The sequence below is a fragment of the Phalaenopsis equestris genome, unplaced genomic scaffold, assembly GCF_001263595.1.
Source record: "Phalaenopsis equestris unplaced genomic scaffold, ASM126359v1 Scaffold000002, whole genome shotgun sequence".
In the NCBI taxonomy this organism is placed as follows: Eukaryota; Viridiplantae; Streptophyta; class Magnoliopsida; order Asparagales; family Orchidaceae; genus Phalaenopsis; species Phalaenopsis equestris.
In genome coordinates, this window is record NW_018164444.1 from 14636415 (window position 1) to 14653652 (window position 17238).

General features: G+C 32.4%; 1 pseudogene; it reads left to right on the top strand.

The window, feature by feature from the left end:
* Positions 1-2872: 2872 nt before the first annotated feature.
* Positions 2873-4066, top strand: LOC110036757 (annotated as a pseudogene).
* The last annotated feature ends 13172 nt before the right edge of the window (positions 4067-17238 follow it).

The following is a 17238-nucleotide window of genomic DNA, read 5'->3' on the forward strand; positions in this document are numbered from 1 at the left end:
TGAAGAGTTAACCATAAAATTTTTAGAGAATAGAAGTATTCTAGTGGAATTCTGCAATCGTTTTAGGGCATTGAAGAAGTCATGTTGAGGACCATGGAGATTGAGGAAGCCTTAACTTCATGGATTCTAGCCTTCTTTTGATCTAAACATCCCCTATTAACAACATTTAGGCAGGAAAACTTATAGGGAAACCACAATAGCCATGATCCTTGAATCATAGAGGCACGAGCTCTTCTATCTTGAAGAAACTCACTAACTAAACTTCCATATTTTCTGCTTTATTTCATTGAAAAGTATTTTATTTTCTTAGTACCTTAGGACTTAAAACTTTTCTTTTGAAAATTACCAAGCCAGGTTAACTGAATTATTTTTCTAGAAGCAAATATTACTCTTTCCTTGTGGGATCAATATGCAAAACACTTGAACTGTGATTTTTTTGTTTTAATTCTATTCTCAATCTATTCATGGTCTATGTTATTGGTTAATCTCTGGCCTTCATGTACTCCTAGTCTGACCAAATAAGAAATTAAAATATTTCATGAAACCGTGACCCATAACCATTGCATGGTGGAAGTGAAGAGTTAACCATAAAATTTTTAGAGAATAGAAGTATTCTAGTGGAATTCTGCAATCGTTTTAGGGCATTGAAGAAGTCATGTTGAGGACCATGGAGATTGAGGAAGCCTTAACTTCATGGATTCTAGCCTTCTTTTGATCTAAACATCCCCTATTAACAACATTTAGGCAAGAAAACTTATAGGGAAACCACAATAGCCATGATCCTTGAATCATAGAGGCACGAGCTCTTCTATCTTGAAGAAACTCACTAACTAAACTTCCATATTTTCTGCTTTATTTCATTGAAAAGTATTTTATTTTCTTAGTACCTTAGGACTTAAACTTTTCTTCTGAAAATTACCAAGCCAGGTTAACTGAATTGTTTTTCTAGAAGCAAATATTACACTTTCCTTGTGGGATCAATATGCAAAACACTTGAACCACATTATTACTTGACATATGTGCTTGTGTTGTATCGCTGAATTACATCCTGATAAGTCTTAGTACATCACACATAAAAATATATATGTTTTTCTTTTAAAATTTTTTTTTCTTTAAAACATAATTGGCATGATAAGGTTGTCCTTATCATCAATTACTTAAATGAAGGAAACCTAAGACTTATATACACAGAAGTCTGAGGCTATGAAATCAACATTTCTAGGGACGAATGTATTCATTCATATAGTCACTCAATCAATATGAATATATAAGTATTGTCTAACCTATGAAAATGAATGGGAGCCTTACGGGCTTATATATATTTTTTAAATCCAAGGGTTTTTAAAAAATTATCTTTTTTTTTTTAAAAGAAGTTTGATTTTTAATGGAAATGGTCTCTTTTAAAGACAGAATTTTTTTAAGGAAAAGATTCCTTCAATTTAAGAATCCTTTTTAAAGAGAGAAATCTTTTGAGGGAGGATCTCCTTAAAGAAAGTTATTTAAAAATCTTTGAAGTGTTTTCCATTAAAGGTTTACTTAATCTTAAGAAGGAATTTCTTTAAAAGGAGATTTTTTAAAGAGAATTCCTTTACAAAGATATTTCAAAATTTTTCAAAAATCTTTCCTCAAAAGAAAATTATGTTATTTTAAAAAATGGTTTTAATAATTTTTTTTTAAGGGAAATCTCTTTAAATTTTTAAGAAGGTGACTTCTTAAGAGGATAATCTTTTATGAGAAATTCCTCCAAAGGGAGTCTTAAAGCTTTGACGAAAATAGTTTCTCATAAATTTTAAAAATTGAAGTTTTTATTTTAAGTTTTAAATAAGGAATTTATTTTGGAACCTTCTTGAAATGAGAATACTTAAAAAAAAGGTTTTAAAAGGTATTGAAACCATTCTCATTGAGCTTTTCCATAGTTTTAGAAGCTTTAAATATTGAACTCATTTAATTGGTATATAAAAATATTTTTTTTTTTATGGCTTGATTTAAACTTTAAAATATTTACATTTTAGAGCACTTTTAATTAGTATAGAAGATATTTTATTTAATGGATTCATTTGTATTTTAAAAAATATTTCATTTTTTAGCATATTTAATTTAATTAAACTTAAAATATTTTAATATTTTAAAATTTAAAAGGCATTTATTAGTCTCTCCCAATTCTCTTACTCAACTCTTTAGAGTCTTATTTATTATCATATACCTCCCATCCATCAATTGAAAGCCTTCCCATTATCCTATCTATCCCAACAAATTTAAAAGAAATAAATAAACATGCAAGAATTCTTACATGTAAGGAAAGAAAATAAGCATTCATTCACATGCAGCTCATGCAATTTCATCATCCAAATCATAGAGATTCCACTAGTATCATTTGTTTTACATTTACATTGATATCACATGAAGGAAACAAAAGAAAAGATCACATTAAATAACCTAAATAAAATGTTATATGAATTATTTTTAGGGTTCTTATTAGGTTTATATATATAAGTGTTGACACACACACACACACACACACACACACACACACACACATATATATATATATATATATATTTATAAATGTTTTATCACATCCTTCTTCTCAGTAGTTAGGGAGAAATTATTGTGTACGGACACCGCATGTATCTCTGCATATGGTGTCCGATCCTGACCGTAGATCACGGTGATCTACGGTAAGTATATATTTCATTTTTTTCTTTTAAAAAAATTTTTTTAGGTGGGGCCCACCGAAATACATCCTGATTGTAGATTACCTGATTTAAGGTCAGGATCGGACACCGCAAACACCTTGGATGGCTAGCATCGATCAGTTACCCTTTCATGGCTAGCATCCATATGGAATAATTTTTGGTAGTTAGGTCAGTTACCCTTTCATGGCTAGCATCGATCTGGAGAAGAAAGCGAAGGGAGTTTTCGTTGATGACAACTTTGAGTTGGCCGTTGATCTCTATAAGCAGGCCATCGACTTGGATCCCAAAAGCGCCGATCTATATTCTGTCCGTGCTCTGGCAAACATCAAACTCGGCAGCTTCACCGAGTCTGTATCAGATGCAAACAAAGCTATTGAATTGGATTCTTCGATGGCCAAAGCTTACCTAAGAAAAGGAACTGCTTGTATGAAGCTTGAGGAATATCAAACTGCAAAGGCAGCTCTTACTGCAGGCCTTTTGTTGGCACCGGGAACTCTCGATTCAGCCGATTAGTTAAAGAATGCGATGAGCGCATTGCAGAGGAAACTAAAGATATTTCAAAAGCGACATTGCCTATTTCCTCCCGGAGTTCTTTATCAACTTCAGATGTTAATGTTGCACAGGATGTAGGCCACCACACTCAGGTCTCAATTCAAAGCAAACCAAAATTCAGGCATGATTATACCTTGACGGAATTAGTTTTGACTATTTTTGCAAAGGGCATCCCACCACAAAATGTGCATATTGAATTTGGAGAGCAAATTTTGAACGTTTCAATAGATTTACCTGGCGAAGACTCGTTCCTTTTTCAACCTCGCCTATTTGGAAAGATTATTCCAGAAAAAATGTAAATATTTTGTTTTGTACGCTAAAATCGAGATCCGCCTTGCAAAAGCTGAAGCTGTCTCATGGCCACCCTTGGAGTATAATAAAGATAAAGCGCTTCCTCAAAAGATTATTGTTCAATCAGAAATTAATAAACCAGAAGCCTTCCTATCCATCTTCCAAACAGAAAGTTGAATGTGATAAGCTTGAAGCAGAGGTTAAAAAGGAGGAGATGAATGAAAAATTAGATGGCGATGCTGCATTGGGCAAACGTTTCCGTGATATATATCAGAATGCAGATGAAGACATGAGGCGAGCAATGAATAAATCTTTTACTGAATCAAATGGGACCGTTTTGTCTACAAAATGAAAAGACGTTGGTGCTAAGAAAATGGAAGGAAGCCCACCAGACAGTATGGAGTTTAAGAAGTGGTAGAAAGAATTCGAGAATTGTGTGTTTGTTAGCCACCATTTGAAGTCGCTGTATGATCCCACCTGAAGTTTAGGCCGTGCATTGTTAGTGTGCTTTTTCAAGTCGGTTTTTGAGAATCTTAAGGATTTTTTCTATAAAATTTCTGAAAAACTTGAAAGAATTTGCTCTTTAATTCCATTTGTGCAGATGTCAAGTAGAAGATTTTGATCATGCCGTTGAAGCTTTAGCTGTGTTTCGCTGTATTTATGTGTTTATCTTGTTGTTACAGGATCTTTGTTAGCCAATAAGAGCTTTGTATCAAATATATATATATATAAGTGAATATATTATATAAAATGTTATTTATATCTGAATCTGATTCAAGGGAGGCCTAAAGAGTTCCCATGAATCATAACTCTGAACATTACATGGACACCTACTACAAAATAACAGATTCCAATTGGGAAACCCTCCTGGCCAACCAGTTTGCGGGTTGAAGTCCCCTCCCTGGGAATGTGACTCCAAATGCTGATATAGAAGACAATAAAAAAAAGGATCTTCCTAACCCAGGTTGTGAGAAACCAAGGAGCAAAGTTCTTGAGGAGGATTTGCAGTAGCTAGAGGGAGTTCATTTCCGTATGTATGTACTTCAACCATTATAGGATTTCCAAATTCATTCCCCAGAATATAGCCACAGCTTCTGTCTACAGAGCATTTAGAGCTTTAAGAAACCAAAGGTAAGTACTATGATCTCTATAGATACCCCCAATGCCAGCAATATAATTGGTAAAGTTGCCATCAATATTGATTTTGATCCATGGTGCTTTGGGTTCCCTCCAAATAATTAGTTGGACAGTTGCATGTTTCAAGTTTGGATCCTTTGTGTTGGAGTAGAGGAGGTTCCTAACCTTGTGAAGGAATGTGATGTAGTTGTTGTTGATACTCTCGGTAGAAGGTACTACGTTTTCATGTATAATGCTATTCCTGGCCATCCAAAATGAACTAAGAGATGTTGAAAGGGATATACTAGTCTTCCTGTGTCCTCCAGTCCTTCAAGTATTCCTAAAAACTGATCAAGTGATATAATTTTGATTCTATTTTAATAGCCTTCAAGACCCTAGACAGTACTTCTTTGGCAGTAGTGTAAAGGATGAATAGATGATCCTTGTATTCTTCCTCCTGTTAACAAAGATGTTACCGTATGGTCTTTAATTCCCTTTAACTTTAATACGTCATCTGTGGGTAGAAATTTCGTGAACATCCTCCAACAAAAAAAGATATAGAAGGATTGACATACTTGGTTTCCTCTGTCAACATAATGTCATTTAAAAAGGGATTGATAGATATATTTTGAGAGAATCTAATGAATTGTATTTTTGGTGATCAATCTATCCTTTTTATTAGAGTTATTGGAAGGTACAAAATCTTCTTTAAAGTCTCTTTTCTGAAAATATTAGAGAGTTTAGAAGAATCTCACTAATAATCTCTCCCACAGTCAGAAATAGCAACATTATCAGAAGATTGTCTATCATAAGAGTCCACAAGTTTACCTTCCAGAAGCCAGTTGTCAAGACAAAAGTCTATTTCGCCATCTCCCACTTCCCATATGAAGAGATCCTTTGCTTAGTTTTTGATTTTTAGAATATTTCTCAAATTTTTTGAATTACCCAGTTTGGCTTGCACCTGAGTAGGATGAGTTCCTTTACAGTATTTCCCATACATAAAGATAGCCCAAAGTGAGTCTTTATTTTTTGAATTTGACCCATTTTAACAATAGAAAAAAAAGCTCATATGTTGAAAGCTTTTGAAACCCAGTCCCCCACTATTAATAGATTTACAAAGCTTCTCCAAATTTATCTAGTGCATTTGTTATTGTTGACCCTTCCAAAGAAATTTATCAAAAGTAATTTCTAGCATCTTTTGTGTACTCCTCTTCAACTCGATCATTTGAAGGATATAGAGTAAGAAGGTTGTTAATATGCTCTAAAGAAGAGTAATTTGACCATGATTTGAAAGAAAGGAGCTAGTTCAGCACTGGTTTTTTTAAATAAGCTTCTCCACCACATCATCATAATGGGATTGTTTTCTCCTCCCTTTAATGAGGGGGGAACCAAGGTATTTATAGGGGGTAATTAGAACATTTGAAGCAAGTGAACTCCTTAATCCACTTACTTAAGTGACTAACCATTCTTGAGCTAGCAAAAAAAAACATTTTGCTTTATTAAAGGACATCTCTGAAATTTTCTCAAATTTGTTAAGGATCTTCATAATTTGTTTGATAGCCAGCTGCTGCCATTAGAAAATAGAATTACATCATCTGCATATGCCAATGGCTAACCATACAGTTAGATCTGTGTTGATATCTGAGGTGGGGGAGCTTTGGTGAGCTTGGTTAAGCATTCTAGATAGGTAGTCAAAGGCCAAGATAACCCTTACTTGATACCATCACCAGCTTGGAAAAAATCATGGCTTTCCAAATTTATTAAGACACGATAGTAATTATTCCTAAGCCATCCTAGAATTAGTTTGCAATAATCACTATTGATTCCCTAATCAAAGGCCAACATTAAAATATCTAAAAGGGGATTATTTGACAGACTCAAGTATAAAAAATATGAGTAAAAGAGGAGTGTGGTATGATCTTGTCATTGATAGATGCTTCACAACTAAGTAGTGAAATTTTTCCAACCACATCTAATTTATGAGAAACTTTTCTAACCTTTCCATGATTTCCCCCCATCTCCAAGTAAAGGAAAGACCTTCAAAACCCATATCAAATCGGTTGGCTAGTTGAAAGTTAGAAGTAAATGTTAGCATTTGATTAAGAATAGGGTTTTTTGATAACTCAAGAATAGAAAATCTGAGTAATAGAAAAGTGTGGTCTAAACTTGTCATTGATAGATTCTTCACAAGTGAGTAGGGAAATCTGTCCAACCCAACCTGATCGATTAGAAACATGTCTAACCTTTCCTTGATTTTCCCCCCTCTCCAAGTAAAGGAAAGACCTTCAAAACCCATATCAAATCGATTAGCTAGCTAAAAGTTGGAAGATTAGCTAGCTGAAAGTTGGAAGTAAATGTTAGCATTTGATTGAGATTAGGGTTTTTTTATAGACTTAATTATAGAAAATCTGACTAATAGAGGAGTGTTGTTTGATCTTGTCATTGGTAGTTGCTTCACAACTGAGTAGAGAAATCTGTCCAACCACATCTGATTGATGAGAAACTTGTCTAACCATTCTGTGATCCCCCCCCCCTCTCCAAGTAAAGGAAAGACCTTCAAAACCCATATCAAATAGATTTGCAAGTTGAAAGTTGGAAGTAAATGTTGGCATTTGATTAAGAATAGGGTTTTTTGATAGATTCAAGTATAGAAAATCTGAGTAATAGAGGAGTGTGGTCTGATCTTGTCATTGGTAGATGCTTCACAAGTGAGTAGGTAAATCTTTCCAACCACATCTGATTTATGAGAAACTTGTCTAACTTTTTGATGATTTTCCCCCCTCTCTAAGTAAAGGGAAGACCTTCAAAACCCAAATCAAATAAGTTGGCTAGCTGAAATTTGGAAGTAAATGTTAGCATTTGATTAAGATTAGGGTTTTATGATAGACTCAAGTATAGAAAATCTGAGTAATAGAGGCGTGTGATCTGATCTTGTCATTGGTAGATGTTTCACAACTAAGTAGGTAAATCTGTACAACCAATTCTAATTGATGAGAAACTTGTCTAACCTTTCCATGATTTTCCCCCCTCTCCAAGTAAAGGAAAGACCTTCAAAACCCATATCAAATACGTTAACTAGCTGAAAGTTGGAAGGAAATGTTAGCATTTCATTAAGAATAGGGTTTTTTGATAGACTCGAGTATAAAAAATTTGAATAATAGAGGATTGTGGTCTGATATTGTCATTGGTAGATGATTCACAAGTGAGTAGGGAAATCTGTCCAACCACTTCAGATTGATGAGAAACTTGTCTAACCTTTCCATGATTTTCTCCCCACTTCAAGTAAAGGAAAGACCTTCGAAACCCATATCAAATAGGTTAGCTAGCTGAAATTTAGATGTAAATGTTAGCATTTGATTAAGATTAGGGTTTTATAGAATAAAGTATAGAAAATCTGAGTAATAGAGGAGTGTGGTCTGATGTTGTCATTGGTAGTTGCTTCACAACTGAGTAGGGAAATTTGTCCAACCACATATGATTGATGAGAAACTTGTCTAACCACTCCGTGATTTTCCCTCCTCTCCAAGTAAAGGAAAGACCATCAAAACCCATATCAAATAGGTTAGCTAGTTGAAAGTTGGATGTAAATGTTAGCATTTGATTAAGATTAGGGTTTTTTTATAGACTCGAGTAAAGAAAATTTGAGTAATAAAAGAGTGTGGCCTGATCTTGTCATTGCTAGATTCTTCACAAGTGAGTAGGGAAATCTGACCAACCACAACACATTGATGAGAAACTTGTCCAAACTTTCTCTGATTTTCCCCCCTTCTCCAAGTAAAGGAAAGACCTTTAAAACCCATATCAAATCAGTTAGCTAGCTGAAAGTTGGAAGTAAATGTTAGCATTTGATTAAGATTAGGGGTATTTTATAGACTCAATTGTAGAAAATTTGAGTAATATAGGAGTGTTGTCTGATCTTGCCATTGGTAGTTGCTTCACAACTGAGTAGGGAAATCTGTCGAACCACATTTGATAGATGAGAAACTTGTCTAACCATTTCGTGATTCCCCCCCCCCCCTCCAAGTAAAGAAAAGACCTTCAAAACCCATATCAAATAGGTTTGCTAGCTGAAAGTTGGAAGTAAATGTTGGCATTTGATTAAGAATAGGGTTTTTTGATAGACTCAAGTATAGAAAATCTGAGTAATAGAGGAGTGCGGTTTGATCTTGTCAAGGGTAGATGCTTCACAAGTGAGTAGGGAAATCTGTCGAACCACATCTGATTGATGAGAAACTTTTCTAACTTTTTCATAATTTCCCCCCCTCTCCAGGTAATGGGAAGACCTTCAAAATCCATATAAAATAGGTTGGATAGCTGAAATTTAGAAGTAAATGTTAGCATTTGATTAAGATTAGGGTTTTATGATAGACTCAAGTATAGAAAATCTGAGTAATAGAGGCGTGTGATCTGATCTTGTCATTGGTAGATGTTTCACAACTACGTAGGTAAATCTGTGAAATCTGTCCAACCACTTCTAATTGATGGGAAACTTGTCTAACCTTTCCATGATTTTCCCCTCTCTCCAAGTAAAGGAAAGGACTTTAAAACCCATATCAAATAGGTTAGCTAGCTGAAAGTTGGAAGGAAATGTTAGCATTTGATTAAGAATAGGGTATTTTAATAGAATCAAGTATAGAAAATTTTAGTTATAGAGGAATGTGGTATGATCATTGGTAGATGATTCACAAGTGAATAGGGAAATTTGTCCAACCACATCTGATTGATGAGAAACTTTTCTAACCTTTCCATGATTTTCCCCCCTCTTCAAGAAAAGGAAAGACCTTCAAAACCCATATCAAATAGGTTAGCTAGCTGAAAGTTGGATGTAAATGTTAGCATTTGATTAAGATTAGGGTTTTTTTATAAGCTCAAGTATAGAAAATCTGAGTAATAGAGGAGTGTGGTCTGATCTTGTCATTGGTAGTTGCTTTACAACTGAGTAAGGAAATATGTCCAACAACATCTGATTGATGAGAAACTTGTCTAACCATTCCTTGATTTTTCCCCCTCTCCAAGTAAAGGAAAGACCTTCAAAACTTATATCAAATAGGTTATCTAGTTGGAAGTTGGAAGTAAATTTTAGCATTTGATTAAGATTAGGGTTTCTGCACCCCCCCCCCCCCCACCCTGTCCTGCTCCGCTCGTGATACAGTTGAAGTCTCCACCAACAAGCCAATAACCTTGCATACACTGACTCATGTTATGATGTTTTCTCCATAAATTAGTTCCATCTTCTTAAGTACAACCATTATAGATAAAAGTAGCAAACCCTTGGATTTTTTCCATCTCAAAGGACATGTGGAAAAGCTTTGAATGATCCAATAGAATAGTGAACTACTTTTTTTTCTACAGAACATTAAGATTTTGTTTGAGCAATTAGCATAAAAACTATAGCTTGAAAACTTTTTGGTAATTTTTAGAGATTTATTTTGAACCATTGGTTCTAGTAATGCAAAAGGCTAGAATTCATGAACCCTATTTAAATTAAGTAAACCTATTAAGGGAGCTAGGGTTAGCCACTCCCCTAATCTTCCAACACAATAGGTTAACCATTATAAGAGGCTTTCCTACCTCTAGTAATTCTAAAGAGGAAATAACAATGATGATTATAAGAGAATCCTCTTATAATTATTTTTTTCTTCTCAGGCAAAAACCTCCGTTCTAGCAACCCTCTTTTATTCTTTTTAGTTTTTTTGTATGGTCCATTCATCCTCAAATTTATTTCTTACTTCATTTAAAGCTTCATAAAACCTATCAGTAACTATGGGGGTGACATCTTGGATATCTGGGTATTTCACAGGTGCAGGGAGCATCTCCAAAGACTAATTCAATACAACATGTTGAGATTCATTATGATCAACTACATCAAGTTCAATCAGTTGTGTATCCCATAGAAGACCTTCTAATTGATCTTCTTGGAGTGAAGTTTCTAAGTTTACCTCCTCAGTGATTAATTCCTTATGAGGTATTTTAGCAACATGTCCTTGTATATAATCTCTAGGATCTAAATTGTCATGAGGGATGACATTTGGATTGTTATTCTATTGCTCAACTAGTACAGCTTCATCTTTAGCATGAATAGGAAATCTTTTAAAAGGGACATCAATATTTATAGGTAGATTTCTCTTCAAACCAAGTTGCATCCTGTAACATTTATCCACACTACGACCAAACATTTTATAATTCCCATAGTACCATGGTCGTGTTGCGTGACCATTGATACACCAAACAATTGTGCAGTTTTTTGTATAAATTTTATACTTAAATTTAATGATATTGCACTTTAAAGAAGTGCATTTTCATGTTTTGTTGCAAATATATTGATTTTAGGCATTTGGAGGAAAAAGGAGTAAAATGAGGAAATTTAGAGCCAAAATGAATCTTTTAAAATGAACATTTTATTTTATTTTATTTTATTGATATTACAGAGAAGTAGTGCCAGAATCCAGAGAAAAATGCATAAATTCAATACATTAGCATCAAAGGCGCCAGAGACAAATTAAGATGGATTAAGGCGGTTATTGACTATTTTTTAGTGCTTCTAGAAGGCTCCAATCAGTTCAAACACCCCATAGAATGATTCAATTCATATAGACACTTTGGAAAGGGAATTTTAAATTCTTTTTGAAAGGGAGGCTGACCCTAATTAAATGAGTGTCTAGAGAGTGAAAAGGGGACCGAGAGGTTTGAAAGAGGAAAAGTCTAAGGGCAGCTTGAGAGAGAGATGTATAGAAGAGAGGATTTTCTTTTAGATTTGTAAGAGGAGAGCGAAAGTGAGAGATGTCTTCTTCATTACATTTCTAAGAGAGAATTGAGTGTGATTGTAAAGAGAGAAAGTGTTTAAAGGGAACTTCAAGGGATTTACCTAAGAAAGAGTAAGTTGCATTCTTTCATTTCTCTATTTTGTAAACTTATTTTTATATAAAATATATTTTTTTTCATATCCTTCTTATGAATTTTGAGTAGTCTTCTTTATCATTCTCCCTACATTGAGATATGGTTTTATGAAGAATTAATTTTTTTATGTAAGGTTTTAAATGTCAATAAATTGTGATGATTTGCACTCTGATCTTCATTAACTTTTCAATCTGGCCAATTTAAATATTAAAATTTGTTGAGAAACATAAAATCTGAAAAGGGTATGCTTTCTACGACAAGGTAAGAGTCACATTCTTCATAGGTGAGAATGTAGTCCATTGGGTTGAGTAAAAATAAATAGGGAAATATATTTTGATGGGCGTAGAATTGGAGATTTTAGGGTGACAGGCTAAAATCCCCAATTTAGTCCAGCTGCTTAAAAAATAAAGCAAAATTGTTAGTCCTCGGAGGAGGGAGAATTGAGAGCTCTCGAGTGGCAGTCAATATCCTCTCAACCTAACCAGAGATGTAGGGATCAAACTCTGGATTAGTGAATATTCTTTATGCACTCTCAGAGGTTAAAGAATAAGATTGCTCCTATTTGGCAAAATATAATTTTATATATAGTTTAAATGATTTTAATTACTTCAAAATCCATAAACTCATTATAAAGTGGAATGATGTTTTCTTAAAATTGAACTCTTCATTACAAAATTTTGTTTAGTCTTAGTGAGTTTAACTTTGAAGTTTAGAAAATATTTAGTTAACTTAGTTCTTTTACCTGCATTTCATTTAGCGTACATTAAATTTTCTTTATATTTTTTTGCTTAATTAAGTTTTTATAGGTTGAATATTGTGTTTGACATTATAACCATAAGAATTTCAAGCTCCCCGTGGGATCAATACTCAGGACTCCATTAGAGCACTTTATTAATTGAGCGATTCATATACTTGCATTATTAGTAAGGTTTGGAAGCTTAAAGATTTTAAAATATAAAACTATTTATACTAAAGTGAGTTTTATTGCAATTGAACCACTTATTTTCTTTTAAGATTAAATATAAAACTTATTGTAGTTTAATTAATATTTTTATATTTTAGTGTGTTTGCTTATTTTAATTGATTATTGTGTTTGTGTATACTTAGTTTAAGATCTGAAGTTTAGTACCTTAAAATTTAGATTTAGAAAGAACTATTAGAAAATTCCAAAATAATAGAAAGAGTTAGAAAATTTGAACAAAATGGCTAGCAAATTAAATAATCCTGGAATTGAGAAATGAACATCATTAGAGACCTTTAAGAGATTTTGCTAATGCTACAACAAATGAAATTCATTTGTGTATACAAAATCCTATTGTATATGCTAATTCACTTGAGCTTAAACCTGCTTTTATTTAAATGGTACAAAATAATCAGTTTGGGAGAACGCCGACTGAAGATCTTAACATACACCTTGCTAGTATTCTAGAATTTTGTGATGTGGTTAAATTTGTTAGCACCTAGATCTATCAAAACTTGGGGAGATTTATCACAAAAATTTTTATCTAAATATTTCCCACCATTAAAACCCGTTATGCTTAGAAATGATATCACGTCTTTTTTTTTAGTTTGAAGGAGAATCAATTTAAGAAGCTTGGGAATGATTTAAAGATCTCCTCAGGAAGTGCCCACGTTATGCATGACTAGATTGTTTAATAATTCAAACTTTTTATAATGGATTGGTTGGATCTCTAAAATTTATAATTGACGCTACTACTGGTGGATCATTAAAATCAAAACCATTCGAGGAAGCATATTATTTAATTGAAGAGATGACAACTAATAATTTTCAATTCCCTGTGAAAGGATAATTCTAAAGAGAGTAGCTAATATTCATGATTCTGATGCAATATTTGTGTTGGCTGCTTAAATTGCTGCAATATCAAAGAAGATAGATCAGTATAGAATGAATTATTCTCAGACACTTCTTGTGCTTAAGGAAAATTCATAGGGACAAATGATAGATTCATAATCTTCATATGCAACTTTAAATACAATAAACAAAAAATCCAATAATCCTTATTCCAATTATTATAATCTTGGTTGAAAAAATCACCCTAATTTTAGTTGGAGTAATAGTAACTCTAATGCTATAAATCCTCAATGGGGAATAACCTTGCGAACCCTTAGGGAAATTCCAACAATCAAGGAAATTCTAACTATAAACCTTATTACTCTCCGGGTTTTAATAGCAATTCATAGAGTAAGGAGAATAAATTTTTAATGGAAGAATTAATATTGCAAATGAGAACATAATTACAAAGCCAAGGAGCACAATTACAAAGTCAAGAAGCTGCAATTAGAAACATGAGAAATCATTTGGGATGCATTGCTACTGCACTTAGCAATAGACCTCCAGGAACTTTTTCTAATAATGTTGAAGTTAACTCTAAAGACCAGAACAAAGAGCAATTCAAGGTTATTTAACTGAGAAGTGGAAAATAATTGGAAACAAAAGTTTAAAAAGAAATTATGATTGAAATTGAAAAAGAAGGGGTGGGAAAAAAAGTCTAGTGAAGATTTTCATCTTGAGTTAAAATATCCGATTAAACCAATGAAAATTACCGTAGAAAGACCACCACCTCTATTTCTTCAAATATTGAAGCATTATAACAAAGATAACTGACTTACAAAAGTCTTAGAAATATTGAGGAAATTGACAATAAACATTTGATTTATTGAAGCTCTGGAACAAATACCAAGCTATGTGAAGTTTATGAAGGATATACTTAATAAAAAAAGGAAGTTTATAGATAATGAGCTGTTGCACTTAGTGAAAAGTGTAGCGTAATAATTCAAAAAAAGCTTCCTGAAAAACTTAAAGATTCTAGTAGTTTTACTATTCTTTGTGCTATTGGAGAATGATTTTCTTGAAAAGCTTTATGTGATTTGGGAGTCAGTATTAATCTTATGCCTCTATCAATTTTCAAAAGGTAAGGTTTAGCAGAAATTTCACCTACTACTGTAACTCTTTAGTTAGTTGTTCGCTCAATTGTCTATCCTAAAGGAGTTATAGAAGAGGTTTTGGTGAAAGTTGATAAATTTATCTTTCCTATGAATTTTATTGTGTTAGATATGGAGATAAAGAAATTCCTATCATTTTAGGAAGACCATTTGTTACCGCTGAAAAAGCTTTGATAGATGTTCAGAAAGGCGAATTAACAATGAGAGTCAGTGATCAAGAAGTTACTACTGAAAAAGCTTTGATAGATGTTCAGAAAGGAGAATTAACAATGAGAGTCAGTGATCAAGAAGTTACTTTAAATATTGTAAAATCAATGAGATACCCAACAAAGGGAAGAGATGATGAGAAGAGATGATGAATGCTTTAGAATGGGTATTAACTATTATTTAGCAAAGAATATTTCATGGATAAATTTGAATTATTAGATCCTATGGATAATAACAATAATTTGATTTCTTTGATTGTAAAACCTTTTGAACTAGAAATAAAAGCACTTCCTACACATTTAAAATATGCCTTCATTTAAAATATGCCTTTTTAAATATGCCTTTTTAGGAGATTTATCTACATTACCTATTATCGTACCCTCAGAATTAACTGAAGCACAAGAACAAAAGTTTTTAGAAACTTTAAGAAGATATAAGAAAGCTTTGGATGAATTTTAACTGATATTAAGGGAATCAGTCTTTCAATTTGTATGCATAAAATTTTATTAGATAAACTTTATGAACCAAACTTTATGAACCAAAAGCTGATCCTTAAAGGAGATTAAATCTAATTATAAGAAAGAGATTTTAAAATGAGATTTTAAAATGGTTAGATGCTGGAATAATTTATCCTAATTTAGACAGTGATTTGGTGAGTCCAATTCATTGTGCTCCTAAGAAAGGGCGTGTGACTGTTGTGACAAATGAGAATAATGAATTATTACCAACAAGACAAGTCACTGGTTAGTGAATCTGTATTAATTATAGAAAATTAAATTCAGCCAACATAAAAGATCACTTTTCTTTACCTTTATTTGACTAAATGTTGGATAGAGTAGCTGTGCACAAATATCTTTTCTTTTTAAATGGATATATTAGCTATCAATTAATACCAAATGCTCCAGAGTATCAAGAGAAGATAACATTTACTAGTCCTTATAGTACTTTTGCTTTTCGATGAATGCCCTTTTGTTTATGTAATGCACCTGTGATATTTCAAAAATGTATGATGGCAATTTTTAGTAATTTAATAGAAAAATGGTTAAAAGTCTGTATAGATGATTTTACTGTGTTTGGAACTTCATTTCAAAAATGTCTAAATCATTCAGAGAAAGTTCTAGAATGATGTGAAATGATGGATTTTGTATTAAAGTAAGAAAAATGTCAATTCATGATTGGAGGAGAAATTGTACTTGGGCATAAAATTTCATAAGATGGCATGGAAGTAGATCTGATCGAAATTTAAGTTATAGCTAACCTACCTCCACAAACTACTATAAGAGGAGTTGTGAGTTTTTTAGGACATGCTGGTTTTTACAGGCGATATATTAAAGGTTTTTTTAAAATTACAAAGCCTTTATGCCAAATTTTGTAAAAAGACACAAAATTTTATTTTAATCAAGAGTGTCCTAATGCTTTGAAACATTGAATGAAAAATTAATCACTTCTCCTATAATTGTTTCACTTGGTTATGAGAAACTGATCAAGCTAATGTGTGATACAAGTGATTATGCAATTAGAGCTCTTTTAGGGCACAAATATGAAAAATTTTTAAAGTGATATATTATGCTAGTAAAACTCTAAATGATGCTCAAAATAATTATACCACTACTAAAAGAGAGTTATTAGCTATTGTTTATGCTTTTGGTAAGTTTTGGTCATATTTGATTGGAGCTAAATGTGCTTTGCATTCAGACCACTCTGCTATATAATATTTGATGCAAAAGAAGGATGTGAAACCAAGAATAATTAGATGGGTACTTTTGATGAAAGAATTCAAATTTGTGGTAGTAGATAAAAAAAGATTTGATAATCAAATAGCTAATCATTTATTTAGGCTAGAAAAGGAAGAAACATTGGATCTTGAAATATAATTAATGACAGTTTTCCTGATGAACAACTTAATGTTGTTAAAAAATGGAAATTTTCATGGTATGTGATTCTGATTCTCTTTATATATGTTAATGTGATGTATGGGATTATATGCTTAATTTCCTTAATAATAATTCTTACTTTACAACAGAGCCAAAAACTTGATCCCAAGCAAAAGCTAGATAAATTCTTAACTTCAAAGAAAATAAGAATACGGTTATAATTTTTAAACATGAGATACTACGCAAGTATACATATCATTATCAAGTAATATATAACTTTTTGATTAATCCTCGAATATCAAACCAACGGGGATAACTAACAATATGCACTTTACACAACATGAGAAATTAGATAGAAAAATTCTACTTAGCAAAATATTCTTACTTAAACTCTAGATCTTATAACAGGAATGAGTTCAATTTTTTTTGTGATTCTTGATAATTGAAAATAAAGTAAGCACCTAAATAACTTAACTAGATATTAGCAAGATGAAGGTAATTTAAATAAAATATATTTTTCTTTATCATGAATCAGTAACAAGTATAGGAATTATGTTGTGAAAGTATTCTAGTTGTGTTGTGCCAAATAGAAGCAATAATATTCCTTACCTTTACTAGAGATGCTATAAAGAAGATTGATT